The sequence below is a fragment of the Trachypithecus francoisi genome, unplaced genomic scaffold (assembly GCF_009764315.1).
Source record: "Trachypithecus francoisi isolate TF-2019V2 unplaced genomic scaffold, Tfra_2.0 Lachesis_group0, whole genome shotgun sequence".
Lineage (NCBI taxonomy): Eukaryota > Metazoa > Chordata > Mammalia > Primates > Cercopithecidae > Trachypithecus > Trachypithecus francoisi.
In genome coordinates this window covers 173,443,724-173,464,521 of record NW_022681453.1, presented here as the reverse complement: position 1 = coordinate 173,464,521, position 20,798 = coordinate 173,443,724, and the positions used below count along the sequence as shown (strand labels likewise).

General features: G+C 40.4%; 1 protein-coding gene across 1 annotated transcript in view; it reads right to left on the bottom strand.

Moving 5' to 3' along the window:
• RARB (retinoic acid receptor beta) overlaps nt 1–20,798 on the bottom strand; it is a 775,222-nt gene that overhangs the window by 736,162 nt on the left and 18,262 nt on the right. Inside the window, exon 2 of the mRNA XM_033212816.1 lies at nt 9,835–9,913. The gene's annotated coding sequence lies outside the window, so the exon portion shown is untranslated. The remainder of the gene's footprint in view (nt 1–9,834; nt 9,914–20,798) is intronic.

The following is a 20,798-nucleotide window of genomic DNA, read 5'->3' as shown; positions in this document are numbered from 1 at the left end:
CACCTTTTGAGATGCCTTTTCAGGTTTTTTGCATATCTGATGAGCAATGGCTCCACTTGGACCTGCAGACCCTCCTGTGGCCCCATCAAATGAGGACAATTTCCCACACCCCTATGATTGTACCCCCAGCCAATCATCAGCAAGCATCCACTGCCTAGTCACTCTCCCTTTCTTCCCCCAAACTATCCTTGAAAAACCCTAGCTTCCAAATTCTTGGGGAGGCTGATTTGAATAATAAAACCCTGGTCTCCCCTTTCACCAGCTATACATGTGTAAAACTCTTTATTTCAATTCTCCTGACATGATAAATCAGCTCTATCTGGGCAGTGGGCAAGAAGAACCTATAGGGCGGTTACAAACTGAAAAGCAAGAAGGAAAAAATACTCTGCATTTGGAAGACAAACCCACATACTGCGTGGCCTGCAGATGACTGTGACGTGGAAGCCCCTTGACAGGTGAGGGGAGGTTGGGAGCTCACATCTTCCCTTCTCTTGCTGATCCTGGCTTTGTCAGTTTTCCCATTCTCCATGAATCCTTTCTTAAACCATGCTGTGTGACATGCTGGAATTCATCTGGAATCATGGGTACCTGAGAAAAGGCAATCCAGAGGGCCTTGCCTTGTGTTACAATGGGTCATTAGCTTCCTTCCCTGTATATATGTCAGTTTAAATAGGTCATGAGGTGACTATGCTAAAGTAGAATTTTAAAGGACGAAGGGGAGTTGAGAGTAGAGTGGATTTGAGGCGTGGGCTTGAGGACTAGAAAAGGTAGTCACTCAGAAAAATGGTATGTGCAAAAGCGTGGAGGGACGAGACAGTTCCTGGAATTACAAGCCATTCAGACTGGTAAAATGGAAAGCATAAGAGAGTGGTAAGAGATGAAATGAGAGGTTGGCAGGATCAGGTATGAAGGGGCTTGAACATCAGCCTAGGACTTAGACTTCATCCTGGGGCCAGCATTCCTCAGATTGGGGTCCGCAGCTAAACACCTTAAAATCTAGAATCCCTGTGGCATTCAGGACCAATGTTTTACTTTTGATTGTGTGGATAAGTTGTAGTACCTAGAAATAGCTTAATTAGGAGGAAAGAGGTTAACTTAATATTCATGCGGCACATTCAGGCCAAATGTCATATTATGGTATAAAAATAAAAGTTTCACAAGTGTTTGAAAAAAATGTAATAACTGAGCTAACATGCCTCAGGCTGCACAATTAGGTCAAAGCCACAAGAACCTCACTGTAGCAAATCAACACCCATTCATGCTGCAACAGACAATATTCAGTAAGACTGCAGTGATGTGTCACATCAATTTAATGTTAATTTAGATTTTACTCAAATTGTTTGTATTCACTTTGGTTTTATAGTTGTACAAGAACTAGTAGCATAGAAAAATATATTTAGGTTTTCATTTGTACGTATTAAGTTATAACAAATATAAGAAAATCACCACGGGACAGAGAGGTGGAAGAGTGCTATGCGAGACTCAGTAAAGCATGGTCTCTGGAACCAGATGGCTTGGGTTCAGATTCTGATTTCACAGCCTGCCTGCTATGTGACATTGTTATTGAAATTAGGTTTGCTCATCTGGAAAATGGGGATAACAGAAGTTCCTTCTACACTGGGTATTGTGAGAATTCAATGAGTCAATGCTGAAGATGCTTGGCATAACACATACAGTGGAACCTTGAGCAACATGGGTCAAACTGCAAACATCCACTTCTATGTGAATTTTTTTCAACTTGGATGGAAAACATTGTATATGCAGGTCTGCAGGGCCAATTGTGAGATTTGAGTGCACATAAATTTCGGTATACACAGGAAGTCCTGGGACAAATTCCTCTTGTGTATTAAGGGACTCTTGTAGTTTATGCATATACTACTGTGGTCCCCAACCTTTTATTGGGGCCTATAATTTATTCAACTTGATGAATATTATCTATAGGTAATGAAGGGACCCTGAGAACTTGTCATGTAATAGGCAGACATGTATTTCTGAAAAAAATCTTTTGGCAGCATTGAAGAGAATAGATTCAATGGAGACGAGAGATTTAATATCTATTTAGGAGAGAAAAGTGAATGACAATATAATTGTGAACCCAGAGTCTTTTCAAAGTGTGGTTCCTTGACTAGCATTACCTGGAAAGTTATTACAAATGCAGATTCACAGGTCCTTGTATCAAAAACTTTAGAAAGAATAGCTAGGAATTTGTGTTTTCACACACCTTGCAAATGCTTTTGATGCTCTGGGACAGAGGTTGGCAAAAATTTTTTGTAAAAGATTGATAGTAAATACTTTAGTCTTTGCAGGCAACATGATCTTTTTTAGAGCACACACACACACACACAAACAAAAAACTTGAAAAATAGCTGTGGCCATATTCCAAAAAATCATTTACAAAACATTGGCAGACTGGGTTTGGGCCTATCAGCCATAGTTTGCGGAGTTTGATGCCTGGGCTTGAGACTAGCAATAAAGAAGGAACAGGGTTGAAGAGCAAACTAAGTTTGGGTATGAGATAGTGAGTCTGAGTTGAACACCTGGTTCTGGAGTTCGAAGGAAACAGCAGGAATGGAAATATAGATTCAGAAGACACAGTAAGGTGCTTATTAAAATGGCATGTGCAAACAACATTGCCCCAGCAATACATGGAGCCTAAGCAAGGAAGAGAGCCAGGGAAGTATCCAGAGGCCTACCAACACTGGACAGCAAAGGAAGAAAAAACACAAACAACATTGAACGGCAAAGGAAAATAACGAGGAATCAGGTCGATGAGACAAACACAGTGAAGGATGGATGGTGTGTCTGACATCAGAGGATGACAGAACCTGAACACAAACAGTTCCAGTCCCTGTCGTGTTGTACAACTTGAATGCCATCATGCCTGCAATCAGAACATCAGTGACTGTGTGCATGCTCACAGTTCAGTGTATGGGTTAAACAAGTAAGCTCAGTGCAAGTGCAGCAAAAGAAGGATAGAGGAGCAAAAGTTAGTGAAACTTGGCTACATTTCTAAGCTTAGGGCAGAAAATCACATTCACGGGCAGAGACAGATTGAAAATACACAAGTTAGGGTTAATGAAGAATTGAGATTGCTAGGGAATTGAGATAGGGTGGCTCCAAGAGCCTCACGGAGGGACGGGTCTTGAACAGGAGAAGGCATGCCTCCATCCTCACACGTGGGCAGGAGGAATAGAAACACAGATACAGAAGTTTCTGGGTGGGCAAGAAGTTCAGCTTCTTTATTTTCATCATCTCAATTTTATCAGTGAAGTCGGAGGTTATCAAATAAGATTAGAAAAGTGTTAGGCTAATGACAGGAGGAAAGTGAAGATAAAGCAGCATTTTTTTTTTTTTTTTTTTTTTTTTGAGGCGGAGTCTCGCTCTGTCGCCCGGACTGGAGTGCAGTGGCCGGATCTCAGCTCACTGCAAGCTCCGCCTCCCGGGTTTACGCCATTCTCCTGCCTCAGCCTCCCAAGGAGCTGGGACTACAGGCGCCCGCCACCTCCTTTAAAAAAAAAAAGTCAAACTTGTTGCTTCATAGAAAATTTCCCCCTCCCCTAGTCAGTGAAAATTAGTGGTGTTCTCTAATTAAATTGGATTTATGAACAGGCCAGGCAAACAAGAAATCTTATTGTTTTGGTGTTCACTTCTTGATGCTTTCCTTCCCCTAATCCAGGTTACGCTGACTTGATCTTTGACTTCCCACAGAGAAGTATTCATTTTAACTGGCAGGCAAATGATATTACACTCCAAAGGCCCATCATGCTAAATGACCATTAAACCATTACACTTAAGAACTGCCTCTCAAGATAGAGACTCCAAGTGCTTCACACAGTATCTCTGTTTAACTATCAGCATTTTATAGACAGGGAATTGTCATCACCAAGCTCACATGAATTCCTGTGGTTATAAACAAAACATCTGTGGCTGGTTAGCTCGGTTGGTTCATCCATGAAGTTAAATGGCCAAAATCTTGGGTGGAATCCTTGTAAAGCTCTGTTAGTATGGCTCTTTTCACAAGCCATTTGTCTGCAGCCCCAGTTAGATGAGGCATCTGAAAATGGATGCTCCTGATTTGGACAGGGTATGGCTATCACCCCATCAATCAGCCTCCTCTTTCCTTAATCTTTGGCACATGCTCTGTGTTAATGGGGCTATTCTCCTTTCTGGCCATCTCTGCCTCTGCGCCTTTCCCCACATTATTTCTTCTGCATTATTGTTTCCATCCAATTCCTCTCTGTACTTCAAAGTTTGCCTCAATTCGCACTAAAGCTCCAGTATTTCTCTCAGCTAACTCCAGCCTCTGTGAGTCTATATAACTGAATGGCCAGCTTTGGAATCCACACTCTATACATTTAGTTGATTATTCAGTTTAACTCTAGGCTGCCCAAGGGCAGGTACCACAGATATAATATAGAACATAAAGAGAGTATCTTATTTCTACTTTAGGTTTAGTAGAGTAGCCCACACCCCTATACACTGGACATACATTCCAAGACCCCCAGTGGATACTTGAAACTGTGGATATATAAACCCTATATATGCTATGTTTCTTTTTTAACCTATAATTGAAATAACTGCTAAGTGACCACCAGACATGTAGAATATACAGCATGGATACGCTAGACAAAGGAAGATTCACATCCCAGGTGGGATAAAGCAGGATAGCTACAGATTTTATTGTTATACTAAGAATGGCAGGCAATTGGAAACCTATGAATTATTTCCAGGATTTCTTATATTTTCAGACCAGTTAAGCATGGGTAACCAGAACCGTGGAAAGCTAAAACATGAGTAAGGAGGCACTACTGTAGTTCCTCACTAGGTAATCTTGGAAAATTCACCTACCTCTTTGGACATTCGTTTCCTCGTTTGAAGATGAAAAGTCATATAACTCACTACCTTACACTTTTTTAATCACTACAGCCTTTTAATAGCACTCAAACTTGATTGATGAGTCAAAATTCTATGAGTATGAATCTATAACAAGAGTGAAAAACCAAACCCACACCTGATGGCAATGTGGGTCAGCAGCAATAGTTCTTTCCTTCGTTTTTCATATTTCCAGCCATACCATGTCAAGTTGTGAAGAGCAGCGTGTCTTATACACAGGTAGGAGTGCTACTGTTGGAATGTTAGCTTACAGATTTTAAAAGGTGGTCATTTGATAACCATCTTTAGGCCGCAACTTCGACAGTGCAGTTACAGTGAGAAGCTTGTGCCTGGTCAGCAGGACAACTGATCCATTTACATGGAAGGAATTATACATACCTTGTCCATGGTTTACTGCTCTATCAGTGGTTCTTAAACTGTGGTCCAGGGAGCCCTGGTGGCCCCTGCAAGGCATCCAAGAAGTCAAAACTACTTTGCTAGTAACACTAAAATGTCACTTGTCTTTTTCATGCTCATCTTTTCATCAGTTACAGTGCAGTTTTCCAGAGGCTACATGATGTGTGATATCACTACAGCTTGAATGAAGAAGCAGATACATGAACCCAACTATCTATAAAGCCAGACACTAGAAAGACCTACAAAACTGTAGGGGAAAATTGTCACGCTTCTCACTCACTTTTTTGCTTCAGGAAATTTTTTATATACATATATATATATAACAGGTTATTTATGTTAATAAGAATAAGTTTATTATTTTAATCATTTTCTCTTAGTTTCTAATATGGTAAATATCAATAGGCATAACTATATATATAGATCTTTGAGGTCCTTGTTTTCTAGCAATATGAAAGTGTTCTAAGACATTTGTGAACTGCCTCTCTGTATTAATGAAGGTATAAAATAAACACAGTTGTCCTTTGGTACCATAAAGGACTGGTTCAGGGCTCCCTGAAGATACCAAAATTCATGATGCTAAGTCTCTTTATAAAATGACATAGTATTTGCATATCATCTATGTACCTTTCCCCATATACTTTAAATCAACTCTAGCTTACACCTAATACAACGCAAATGCCATGTAAATACTAGTTATACTATATTATTTAGGGAATAATGACTGGAAAAGCCTATACACATTCAGTATAGATATCGCCCGCCCCCACCAAATGTTTTCCATTTGTGGTGATTGAATTCACAGGTGAAAACACTCAGTGGTCAACTATATTTGCCAAATGTAAGGCATGCATCCCTTCATGATGGGGATACATTCTGAGAAATGCAGCAATAGGTGATTGTCATTTTGTGAGTTTCACAAAATATACAAACCTAGGCTACATGGTAGTCTATTGCTCCTAGCAAACAAACCTAAGTAGCATGCTACTGTACTGAATAGGCAATTACTAGTACTTACTTAGAGTAAGCACTTGTGTATTTAAACATAAAAATGGGAAAGTAAAAATACCATGTTGTCTTGTGGGACCACTAGCACATATTTGGTCCATCATTGGCCAAAACATCAATAGGCAGAGCATGACTATATAAGCTGAACTCTGAATTATTGCTAAGACACAGACAAAAAATACGTTAATGAATGACTGTCATTTGTTGATATCTAGAACACAGGATTTTCTCCAAAGGATGGCAGTAAAGTCCACACACTCCAATCTCCTCTGCTTTCAAATCCAGCCCCACCAAACCCTCCTGACTACTGGCTGGCTGGAAAAGGAGTGAGGAGAGAGCAATGTTCATGTTATTACCTCTCCTCCAAGAGGAGTTCAGGATAGTCCCTCCTACATATACCCCTTGTGATACCATGGATATTTACTTTAACAAAATGGAATCAATTGGGTGGCTTGACAGAAATTTCGATTCTGGAGGCTGGAAGTCCAGGATCAAGATGTCAACAGGTTTGATTTCTCCCGAGACCCTTCTCTTTGGTTAATAGATGGTTTTCTTCTCACTTGGCTTTTTTTGTGTGCTCACACATCACTGGTGTCTTCTTATAGGGATATAGTCATTTCTTATAGGGATATAGTCATACTGGATTAGGGCCCACCCATATGACCTCATTTAACCTTAGTTTTGTTTTATGAGATGGAGTCTCACTCTGTCACCCAGGCTGGAGTGCAGTGGCACGATCTCAGCTCACTGCAGCCTCCACCTCCTGGGTTCAAGCAATTCTCCTGCATCAGCCTCCCGAGTATCTGGAATTACAGGCACCTGCCACCATGCCTGGCTAATTCTTGTATTTTTAGTAGGGAGGAGATTTCACCATTTTGGTCAGGCTGGTCTAAAACTCCTGACCTCAGGCAATTTACCCACCTTGGCCTCCTAAAGTGCTGGGATTACTGGCATGAACCACTACGCCCAGCTTAGTGATCTATTTAAAAATCCTTCTTTCAAATACGGTTACATTCTGGGGCACTGGAGGTTGGGAATTCAATATATGAATTTGGAGGTAACAAAACAGCCCACACGTTAAGAAATTAACATTCTTCCATTTGTTTATTTCTTTTAGAGAAAAAGTCTCGCTCTGTCGCCCAGGCTGGAGTGCAGTGGTGTGATCTCAGCTCACTGCAACCTCCACCTCCTGGGTTCATGCCATTCTCCTGCCTCAGCCTCCTGAGTAGCTGGGACTGCAGGCACCCACCACCACGCCTGGCTAATTTTTTTTTTGTTTTTGTATTTTTAGTAGAGATGGGGTTTCACCATTTAGCCAGGATGGTCTCGATCTCCTGACCTCAGGATCCTCCCACCTCGGCCTCCCAAAGTGCTGGGATTACAGGCGTGAGCCACCATGTCCGGCCTCCATTTGGTTATTTCTAAAGGTTGATATAGCTCACTATGTCAACTACACTACCTACCTTTCTAAGTCATTAGCATACAAGAAGCCCCTTGAGTTCATATAGTTCAAGTTCCTCTTTTTAGAAAGTGACTCAGATAAGCTACTTCACCTCTCTGTATCTAATGTCACACAGCACATTATCAGCTGACCTTTTTAAATAGTCTTAATTTCAACATACTTAGGGGATATCCTTTTTAGAAAAAGCTTGCAATGATTTAGAAGAAATTTAAAGACTGCATGCAATGTTCTCTTCTGTAAAGGATTTTTTTTCTTCAATCATCATGCCTCAACTTAAGTATTTGTATGTAAAGAGTAAGAGGGTGGGGCAGTGGATGGGGTTTTCTATACTAGAATTTGCCCACACTGAGGAATAGCTATGGTCAAACCACTCTTGCCATGTGTTTGAAAAGAAACTCCTTTAATCACAGCGAAGCAATAAAATCAGAATGTAAAGAAACCTTCTGCCAAATGACCTGTTGAAAAGCAGCAACCAAGTTGACAGCTCTCTCATGTCCTGCTAACTGGCTAAAGAACTAAAAGGCTGAGAGAGAGAGAGAGGTTGGAAGGTTACTGGCTGGGAAGGTAGAATGTCCCAAATGCAAAAGGTTTATTCCTAGAACAATCAGAGTCAACAGCCAAGATGCGCCAGGTGACTTCAATATTTGGCACTGCTCGCTTTATCCACAATGGGCAGCTAAAGATATGATGCCTACCCCCAAGAGGCACTAACCCCTCTGACATAGGCCTCATTCATTTTGGGAAATTATTAGTTTAACACGAACATAATACAAGATCCTTGCAGCACCAGGGAGTACAAACTAAGTGGAGGTTCACAGAACTTGTTTTATTGATCTACAGGTAGGTCAGCAAACTACAAACTGTAGACTGAATCCATCCTTCCACCCATTTTTGTTTTTATTCCCAACCTTTGAGCTGGAAAATAGCAAGGAAAATATATTTCACAACATATGAGAATAATATAGAATTTAAATTTCAGTGTCTGCAAATAAAGTTTTATTGGAACATAACATACTCCTTTGCATCTTATCTAGGGCTGCTTTATTGTTACAATGGCAGAATTGAGTCACGTGACAGAGACCATATGGCCACAAAAAGCCTACAATATTTACTATCTGGTCCTTCACAGAAAACGTTTGCAGACACATGATGTAAACTTCCAAGTCCCTGAAGTGTATAAACCTTATGTTTCAGATTTTAATATCTTTGCATATTTTACCCTGGAAAACCTTAATGACTAAGCAAAGCATACTGATTATATTGGTTAAGTCTGGGATCTTGTGGAACATACTAAACCAGAAAGATTACCACATTTAGAATTACCAGAATACAGAGGTTTGAGACCAAAATCTTCTAAAGCAAGAGCTGCTTTAGAAGAGTAACTTCCAGGTGAGTACAATAACATGGCACCTGAAAGCATTCTAATTCTTAATTACTTATTACACCTACATGAGAGTTGTACTAAAAACTCAGTTCACATTTCATCACATGGCTCTAAAACGAAGTTCCACCCCCTAAATCCATTCCCAATTTCTCGGTCACAACTGTCTCCTCCACCTCAAACAAAAGCAAAACTCTCAAGCTCCCAGAACCACCTTGTTTCAAGAGACATTGCAACAGAGGAAGACATCAGCTCAACTATTTTTTTCTCATCTCTTCCTGGCAAGAAACTGGTGCCTTGAGTTGAACTGATTAACTGGAATAAGCATTCTAAAAACCAGATAGGGCTGATTACAAAGGGAATTACTGACCATAGCTTCTAATAAGAATATTAGGGAAGTTTTTTTTTGTTTTTTGAGAGAATCTTGCTCTGCCACCCAGGCTGAAGTGCAGTGGCACAATCTCAGCTCACTGCAACCTCTACCTCCCCAGTTCAAGCGATTCTCCTGCCTCAACCTCCAGAGTAGCTGGGACTACAGGCGAGTGCCACCATGCCCATCTAATTTTTGTATTTTTAATAGGGACAGAGCTACACCATGTTGGCCAGGCTGGTCTTGAACTCCTGACCTCAAATGATCCACCCACCTTGGCCTCCCAAAGAGCATTAGGGCACTTAAAAGGACTAAACCTGAACGTACCTCCTCGCTGCAGACTGTGAGAACAATTCTCCAGATGAGCAGGACTGGTGACTGTCTTTTTATGATGCTGTTCAGGATTCTGTAAAACAATGGTCTTCATTCAGCAGTCTTAAACATCACAATGCAGAAAAAGAAATTAAACTAGATTAGATTATTCAAAATCTTTGCCTGCTTCTTCACAATACCTCCTTTCCATGATGTGACATAGTTAGCCGTCTTGAAATGAGGAGACCACCAAGTTCTTTTGCTAAATTTTAAGCCAAACTGAAATTTCTTCACTGAAGCTGTACCCGTTCACAAGGAGGGAATCACATCACAGGGTACAGCCATCTTGGTTCAGTGCTTCGTATTAACTGGGCTCAGAGATGGGCTCATGTGCTTTAAATGCAACAGAATTCACACAGGTGGCAATCGTTAATTATAGTGCACATCCCACGAGCATGGACTTTTGACCCAATAGCAAATTAAAAGTCGATTGGATAGAAGTTCTGTTATAAATCAGGCCCATGAAGATTTATAAGAGGAAGAAGAAAAAAAATGTAAACTTCTTGGTTTCATCACTTTTTACATAATAAAATAAGTTCTAGGGTCTACTGAGAGATACCTCTAATTACTACCTCAGCAATTTTAGGGAAATATGACAATAGTTTCTAATCCTAACATTTTTTAAGAAAGCAAAGTCTTAGGTTCTAAAGAATATAATTTAGTTTTCTTAATTTCCTCCAGCTAGGGAAACCAAATAACTTGCCTTAGAGATCCTCTTCAATTAAAGTTTAACCATCACAACAAAATATTCCTTTTCGGCAGTGGGGGAGCAGGGAGACAGCAATTTGCTGCTCTGTTGCTCAAGCTGGAGTACAGTAGCATAACAGCTCATTGTGACTTCAAACTCCTGGGTTCAGGCTATCCTTCCATCTCAGCCTCCCAAGTAACAGGAATCACAAGCACACGCCACCACTCCAAGCTATTTTTCATTTTGTTTTGTTTTTTGTAGAGACAGAAGTCTCACTATGTTTCCCAGCCTGGTCTTGAACTCCTATGCTCAATGATCCACCCACCTTGGTCTCCTAAAGTGCTGGGATTACAGGTGTGAGCTACTGCACTGAAATCTAAACATCATTAGTTAAAGAGGAGTAACTAGTGTTGGTAGAATTTACAAGTAAAAATACAGGATGCTGAGTTAAATTTGAATTTCAGGTAAACAGCAAATACATCTTTAGTATATGTGTATATACCATGTAATATTTGAGACATATTTGTATTGAGGACCTAATTATGCTAAAAATTATATTTGTTGTGTATCAAAAATTCAAATTTAGCTAGGCATTCTGAATTTTATCTGACAACCCTGGAAACATCTTTAATTCAAAATGTTTCTGATTAAACGAGCAGCGGGGGGAAAGTTTAATGAGTGTGTTGTGCCTAATCTTGAAAGGTAGAAATTCTTAAAAACTTGGGAACAGACTCCAGTACTGTTAGGCCTCTCAGTTCTCCCATCTGAGGAATGAGGGGTGTGAAGTACAAATGTTGCATGAGCCTGTAAGGAGAAATTTTAAAAAGAATGATAGTCCAGTTTGGTATAAATGGCAACATGCTTGATTTTTTTTAACTTCTTTAGATTGCTTGCGTATGAATCTTACTCATGAGCATAATTAATTAGTGAATTAAATGAATAAAAACTGTTTGGATGCTTTCAGCTCCAGTCATGGACCACAACATGAACGATCAGGTGTAGCTTAGCAACTCAATAATGAGAAGGCATTTTCTTTTCAGCTTTGGTGCATTTTCTCTACCAAATAAATCAATTTAAAGCTCATCTTGACACTCCTCCATCCCCCACCCCCATCATTTCAATGTGAAAAGAGGAGACAGATTCAAGCAACTTAATCCAATTGCTTTTTCGAGATACAGACTCCTTAAGTATTGCCTCAGACTATGTCTGACCTCTTGAACTCACAGAGGGGAAATTAAGGCAGAAAAATCTAGCAGTTCAAATTGTTGTAGCTTCAAGACCTGGTAAGATTTAATCTTGTTGGTTCCCTAAGGCAAATAAGGTTGAGCAAAATAACCAGAGAGTAACATGTTGAAGAATGGTTTATTTTTAAGGACTGAAAATGGCCCCAAACACCGAGCATTTAGGAGGGTAGAAGCTACAGAAGTTCAAGGTTATTTAGTTACCAAAGCATAACGACATAAGTCAACGAATCAGGAGAGAGGTGTTGAGTGCAAAGCAAAAGAAAACTTAAATAGTTAGGTACAGTATAAGGAATCTTTTGCCTTGGATAACTTTAATTTCAAGGTAATTATGGTGGACATAATACCATATCTACCTCAGAGTTACTTTTATGCAGTGGGTCAGGACATGCTTCTAGTTCTTAATACTATTGATTGGCTTCCTCTAAGGAGTCCCCTAAATATTCAGTCCAGGAAGCCTCACCACAAAGTGACAAAACCCTCACTATAATCCCCAAGCATGCCATGGTAGGTCTAAAACCTGGCTCATTTTGGGGAAGGTCTTAGAGTGTCATGGATGAATTTTTATCCCTGGAAAATTCCACTGCTAGGGCATTGCAAATAATTTAAAAGGGATCATGGCACACTTATATGAGAAGAATGAAGATCCTCAAAATATTGTATATATTCAAGAGTCACCTAGGAAAACTTGTTGTAAATGCAGATTTCCAGTCTCCATCTGGAAGACTGAGACAGAATATGCTGTGGTAGGTCTTGACTTTTCCATTCAAATTTTTTTAAACAATCCATATAACATGTTTTGATTATGTCTTATGATCAATGTAATGTGCTAAGTGCTGGAAGATTAGAATTTATGTACATATTCCCTCTCAAAAGTGTATTATTTGATCATGTTTATTTCTCAGAGAAGGCCTATAGGGAACAGGTATACAAAAGAAAGCTGCGGTCCAAAAAGATACAGCATATACTAAAAGACACATAGCCGGTACATACAGAAGTCAAGTCTGCAACGAGGTAAGTTAATTAATTCATTATTTTTCATCTGTTTTCCAACTATTTTCCTGCCACACCTGTCTATTGTGTTGCTGTGGCCTACTCACTGCCCTCTAAACCCACCAGACACACACTTGCCCCGGGACCTTTGCTGTTTTTCCTTCTCTCTGCCCAAAGTATTCTTCCCGTTATCTGACTTACTTCATTTCCTTCTGTCTCAAATCAAGTGTCACCTTCTCAGTGAGACCTTATATGACCACATTATTTAAAATTACAGCCTTCCCACAGAGCACCGTGACCTTCTTTCCTATCTTCCCAGTCCTTCATGAAATGTGAAATTTAATGGATAAAGTGAAGACACTCCATCTTACAAATCTGACGTGTAGCATACTCATCACTTGGAGTGATTTACTTATATGTATACATCTAACAGTTTCTTGCCTGTCTCTGCTAGGATAGTAATTCTCAAACCTTAGCAGCATCAGAATTATCAGAAGTGCTTTTGAAAACACAGATTCCTCCTTCCCAGTCCCAGAGATTAGACTGAGGTCGTGCTAGTGGTGCCAGTCAGCAGATCATTTTCAGCAGTCTTGCCATAAGGCACTAGTTCTCATCTAGGGATGATTTAGCCCCCAGGGAACATTTCATACTATTCAGAGACATTTTTTATTGGTACAGCTGGAGTGGGGGAGCCACCTGGCGTCTTGAGAATAGGGGGCCAGGAATGCTACTAAATATCCTACAATACACAAGACAGTAGTGAGGAAGTTGAGTAGACCTGTCCTACATGAATGCTTCTTAAATGCTACTATGCATCAAGAAGAGGAGGGCTTATTAAAAGTCATATTATTAGATTGCACCTCCAGAGTTTCCGATTTGTTAGGTGGGTTCAGTGTGGAGCCCGAAAATTTACTAAGTACCCAGGTGAAGGAAATGCTATTGGTCCAGGGCCAACACGAAAACAATTGCAGAAGGAAAGCTCCACAAAGCAGGAATCATGGTCTCTTTACTCCTTTCCCCAGCAATAGAATGTGGTACAGTATAGTCACTCAACTTTCTAATTGTTTAATAACAGCACCACTACGCCATGCACTCGTGTGATGATTCTGACACCAAGGATTCTTGGATCACACATTGAGAAACAAGAGTTGTTGTTTGGGCAGCAAATTTCAGATGCCTTCTATTCCTATTGACCCCTCAGCTCATTTACTACCAACCAAAGAAGTCTAAGGAGAGTTTGCGTGTTTGCCCCGGCAGGCCTAACAATCTGCCTGAGGGCAATGCTCAAATTACATCCCCACAGTAAGCTCTGGACAAAAGAAACAAACTGTCAAATGCAAGTCTCTGCAGTCTCTACTTATGATGAAACTACACGACCCTACAACCACCTGTCACACAATTCCCATTTTCAAAAAGGCCAGAGAATTGATTCACATATGCAGACACACACACACTTAGTTCTTCAATCTGATCCTTGAGTGAAGTCTCTAGCATTGTAACAGAATTGGGAATCAGTGTGTCTTGAATGTACTTGTGCTTCCATAACCTCATCTCTGGCAGCTGTCCACTTTAAGATGGTATCTTCCAGGTGCTGCCAATTAACTCTCCTTACATCATTTTCTGGGGGAATATTAAATTCAGTTCCTTTTATCCTGTGCCCAAAGCCAACAATGAAGCAGTTGATCTCCATAATTCAAACATGTCTGATATCTTAGATTCAATGGCCCTGTTTAAGACAGGCATTTAATGAAGAACTGGTGAATGAGAAGTTTAATGGCTAGAGTGAAGACACTCCATCTTATAAATCTCTTTTTACTCATGTGGAATCATCAGCCAGTGTTATTGATTTGCATTTACTGATTGGACTTTCTACTGTGTTCAGATGTTAGTATCCTCTGCTGGTGCCTGCAGGCTATTAGCTTCAGAGTAAAGCTTGCTGTTCTGAAAACCAGATTCTTCTCTACTGAACTGAAAAAGCTGAAGCATTCACAATGGCTCAGAGAACCCAACACATTTTAGAAAGCCGTAAAAAGTACTTCACTAGTTGTCTTTGTTTTACAACAGTGAGAATTGACACAGAAATAATCAAAATCTATAAAGAGACAGTTCTTTTATTATTATTATTATTTTGAGAGAGAGTTTCACTCTGTCACCCAGGCTGGAGTGCAGTGACGTGATCTCGGCTCACTGCAAGCTCTGCCTCACGGGTTCACACCATTCTCCGGCCTCAGCTTCCCAAATAGTTGGGACTACAGGCGCCTGCCACCATGCCTGGCTAATTTTATTTATTTGTTTATTTTTTTTAGTAAGGACGGGGTTTCACTGTGTTAGCCAGGTTGGTCTCGATCCCCCGACCTCATGATCCACAAGTCTCGGCCTCCCAAAGTGCTGGGATTACAGGCGTGGGCCACTGTGCCCAGCCAGTTCATTATTTTAAAAGCAGCATTATTGAGATATAGTTTATATACCATACAATTCACCTGTATAAATGTACAGTTCAAAGGTTTTCAGTAAATTTAGAGTTGTGCAGCTATCATCACTAATTTTAGAACATTTCCATCATCCGCACAAACCCCCAAAAAGTAACCCGGGGCCAATTTGTAGTTACCCACCACCAGCCCCAAACACTAATTTACTTTCTGTATCTGTAGATTTGCCTTTTTTGACAATTCCATATAAATGGAATCATACTATATGTTGTCATTCGTGTCTGGATACTTTCACTTAGCAAAATGGTTTTTAAGGATCATCTATGTTGTAGCACAAATCAGTACTTCATTCCTTTTTGTTGCAAAACAATTAGTTGTATAGATATATCACAATGTGTTTATCCTGCAGTTGGTGGACGTTTGTTTCATTTAGTTGGGCTATTATGAATAATGCTGCCATAAACATTTATGTACAGGCCTTTATGTGGACGTATTTTCATTTTCCTTGGGTAGATTCCTAGAAGTAGAAATCCTGGGTCATAAAGTAAGTCTATGTTTAACTTTTTTTAAATGCCAAATTGTTTTCCAAAGTGGCTGTATCATTTTGTAATCCCACCAGCAATGCATGAGGGTTCCAGTGATTCCACAGTCACTGAACCTCCAGCGTTTCCGATTTGTTAGTTAGGTTCAGTGCGGAGCCATAGTCTCTCAAATATTCGTTATTGTCTATCGTTTTTAGCCACATATGGTTCACTCTTAATGTTGAAATGTGTGAAACAGTGCTTTCAGATTTGTCCCACAAATATAAAAATATATCCAACAGGTACTGGGGGCCTGCTCTATGTAATGTCTTTTAAATATATACCGTTAACCCATCACTAACAAAATGAGATATCATCTTTAGTTTATAAACAAAAAAAAATAGGTTCAGAAAACTTAATTTCCTCATGGAAGTCCAGCAACCAGGTTGCAAAATCTGAATTCAGTGCCACAAAATGTGAATGCAAGAGTTATTTATGCAAACGTCAAGAAATATTTGAAATACAAGCATGGGCTTCCATTTACTACTCATGGCCAAGATATTTCTACTAATGTCATTAAAAAGAGGAATAAACACTAAATTTAGTTCTTTCCAATGATTACACATTTTCCTTTGAAGAAACTATACTGAAATTCTAATGAACAATTTCACCTCAGAATTTTCTCTTAACATGTCAAATCCCAAAGCTGTAGTTTTGACTCAGGATTTAACCAGCAAGATATTTATGACAATCAAAACTCAAATGAAACATACTTCATAGCAATGAAAATGCTGAATGGTTTTTATTAACTCTACTAAATCATTTGCTACCATCAAAAGATGTAAATTCTGACAACTGCTGTTCATGTTTGAGTGCTTAAAAAACATTTATTGCCAGTTTCTGGAGTCCTGCCTGTGATTGAAGAGTATTGATGTTTCATCTAGCATGTATTCCATTATAGATAGGCTGTTGGCAGATTGGCGGCCAAAGTCACTGGATGGAACTGCTTCAGCTGAAAATCTTTAACTTAGCACCTAATCAGGCCACAGCTTCCTTTTTTGAGACAGAGTCTCGCTCTGTCGCCTAGGCTGGAGTGCAGTGGCAGGATCTTGGCTCACTGCAAGCTCCACCCCCCGGGTTCACGCCATTCTCCTGCCTCAGTCTCCCAAGTAACTGGGACTACAGGTGCCCAACACCTCGCCCAGCTAATTTTTTGTATTTTTAGTAGAGACGGGGTTTCACCGTGTTAGCCAGGATGGTCTTGATCTCCTGACCTCATGATCCGCCCACCGTGGCCTCCCAAAGTGCTGGGATTACAGGCGTGAGCCACTGCGCGTGGCCACCTTTTGTATTTTGTAGAGGCAGAGTCTCATCATGTTGCCCAGGCTGGTCTCAAACTCCTGAGCTCAAACAATTCTCCCCCTCACAAAGTGCTGGGATTACAGGCATGAGCCACCACACCAGGCCTGGCCACAACTTCTTAACCTACCCATGCCCTCTCCTGACTCCAATATGACTTCATCTGATCTACCCTTTGTCATTTAAACGGCCATCCTGCTTTCTCAAAGCTAATCTTTCCCTGCCTTGGAGATAATCTAAACACTGGCTTGAACTGATCAACATTTCAGAAAGGATAACTTCATTCCATTGGGATTCATTATTTGACCTGTTTGACACAGAAGGTTTTCTAATGAGTAGTTGCTTCTCTGTTTTGTTTTAGAATATCTGCTGATGTAGTTCCTTGCTCCTCAAAGTATGGTCCACAGACTGGCAGCATCAGCATCCTCTGCAAGCTTGTTAAAAATGCAGAATTTCAGGCCTCATCCTTGACCTACGGATCAGAATCTGCATTTGAACAGTCTCCTCAGGTGGTTCCTATGTGCTAGGTTATTAACTTCAGCACGGGCTCTCGGGTCTAACCCACAGACCCAGAACCTCACATTACCCAGTTGAAAATCTGCCCCTATCAGGAGTGATAATAAGAACATTTATCATTCAGAAAGCACTTCCTTCTCTTCTGTCTGCATAGGTTTCTTCCCTCTGCCCCCAAACATGCTAAAGTCACTTATGACTTATGAAGTAAAGTCACTTATTGACTTATGAAGTATAATTTCACTTGCTAAACATCTCATGGAAATTTAGCAGGCAGGATGTGAAAAATAAGGTCTGAGATACCAGCTCAAGTACTTCCATGGTCATTAATAAATACATTTTGAGCCCCTACTGTATGTTAGGCATTGACACCTTGGTAAAGAAGATAGATGTAGAGTTTATTGGTAGACAAATGCTGACCACTCCCGATTAAACAACTCTATTGACCAAACCTTGGTAGGTTTGAAATTCTCTAACACCTATTGTTCCATCCATTAGGAACTTAATGTTTATTATGTTGTATTTGAGCCTTTCTCTGAGAGATTGCAAGCTCCTAAAACTCAAAGATCTGTCCCCTGACCTTAGTGCCATGCATGTCATATCCACAAAGGTTGCTGCCATGCTCATTCATAAAGGAACGGCTTTGATGAACAATATGTGAAGGTGTGGCTAAGGTGATGCTATGCCTGCATTTATGTAGGAGGCAGACCTCTGTCAACATGATCCAGCAATTTTTAAATGGCTGAAGGCAAATATCTTTGCCTCTTTAAGTGAGTGGAGTCAATGAATTATTATTCTTTCATAAAGTAAGCAGAGCCAGCTGTCAAGAGGATGGTTAAATAACAATATATACTCAATCCTACTCATTAGTGGAGTCCATACTTGTGAATTTGCCTACTCACTAAAGTTCATTTGTAACCCCCACAAAATAATACTTGAGGCACTTTATAGTCATTCGAGGGCAGGAGCAAAGCCATGAAATGTTTGAGTGGCCCAATGTGTAGGTCAGCTGAGGCCAGACAAGGCAACACTCTGCCTTTCTGTTTCAGCTCATATGCTGTAAACAAGTGTGGGGTTTTTGGCTGGTCTTCTTAGTGCCACAATTTTCCTATACTTTATGGTATGTGTTGATGACTTCACTGCTCAAAATGGCCTGCAAGCATATGCTGAAGTGTTGTTTAGTGTTTCTAAGCTCAAGAATGCTGCAATGTGCTTTATGGAGAAAATACATGTATTTGAGAAGCTTCTTTCAGGTGTGACTTACACTCCTATTGGCTGTGAGCTCCATGTTAATCAATATGTACTAAATAAGGTGTCTTTAAACAGAAACACACATAAAACAATGTTACATATTGCTCAATTGATGGAAATGTTGTAACCAGAGGCTCACAGGAACCTAACCCTGTATTTGATAAGGCAGCAATCTTGGTGACTTTACAGAACCTAAGTGGCAAGAATAACTGGAACCAGCAGCTTCTTGAGAGCCATTACTAAGCTCTGCCACAGGCACAACCATTCTCACTTTGTCCATGAACACGTGCGGCATATACAGTAGCTCCCCACTTATCCGCAGTTTCCCTCACTGCGGGGCAACCATGGTCTGAAAACACGTAAGTATAGTACAATACCATATTTTGAGAGAAACTACATTTACTTTTCTTTTTACAGTATATTGTTATAATTGCTTATTTTTATTAATCTCTTACTGTATTTAACTTATAAATTAAACATCATAAACTTTATCATGAATGTATAGGAAAAACCATTATATAGAGAGCGTTTGGGACTATTCTCCACTCCAGGCATCCCCTGGGGGCCTTGGAAAGTATCCCCTGCAGATAACAGTGGACTGCTATAGCCAGAACGGCTGGTTAAGGAAGCGTAAGCAGACAGATAGACGGTGCAAGACAATGAAATTTAGTGCAAGCCTGTCCAAAGTGAGTAGTAAGGAGAAATCCATAATCAACATCAAATAAATTATTTCTTCTTTGGGTGGCCATAAGGCATAGACAGTCATACCTGGATATAAACACAGTTTATGGTAGTCTGAAAGGTCACACTAAGGCCTGAATTTTCCTGTAAATAACCCTCTAGGACGTCGTGAAGTAAAAAACAATCCATCATGGAAACAGATGGGATACAGAATACGCTGCTATGTTGCAATTAGTAAGAGGGGCTATGGATAAAGCAAAACTCATTATGCTGAAAAGCAGAAGCATTGCAAACATTAAAAGACCTTGTGGTCAGCCACAGCTGTAAACTGAAGGACAGATGTACCCTTCGTGAGGCAGAGAAAAGGCCAAAAATGATAAATACTTCCCAGATTGTTCGCAGATGCTCATCCCAAACAAGGAAAAGCATTAAGTAGTACTTAGGCAGGAACTGAGAAGTCAGTAGGCTTAAGAATGCTCTAGTCATGACTCAACAGCAGTCACCTATCTTTATATTAAAAAAAAAAAAAAAAAAAGTTAAAGAGAGACAGTACTTGGATTTGAGGTGTTTAAAACCTTACAGGGTTGGTGCCATGGCTCACACCCATAATCCCAGCACTTGGGAGGCTGAGGCATGCAGATCACTTGAGCCCAGGAGTTCAAGACCAGTCTGGGCAACATGGCAAAAACCCTGACTCTACCAAAAAGACAAACATTAGCTGGATGTGGTGGCGCATGCCTGTGGTCCCAGCTACTCGGGAGGTTGAGGTGGGAGGATCCTTTGAGTCCAGGAGGCAGAGGTTGCAATGAGCCAAGATTGTGCCACTGTACTCCAGCCTGGGCCACAGAGCAAGGCCATCTCAAAAAACTTAATAAAATTCAAAAAGTCTTTCAGCTCAGAGGAGTGGAGATGTATTGATACTTTATGTATGAAGGCAAAACCCATAATCCTGAAGCATTAAATGTGATCCTAAAATGCTCTCTAAATTTGTCAGGGCTGAGTAGTCTACTTGCAGTTTAAGTGGCTAAGGGGCATCCCTGGTCTTTCTGCACATAGGCCAGCTCTACTGCCTTGCTTCTCAAAGTATGGTCCACAGCCAAGAAGCACAACATCACTTGGGTATTTGTTGAAAATGCAGGTTCTCCAGCTCCACCCTAGAAGTACTGAATCAGCCTGTATTTTAACAAGATTTCCAAGTTATTCACGTTTTAAAGCTGGAGCAGCAATGGCCTACAATTACGGT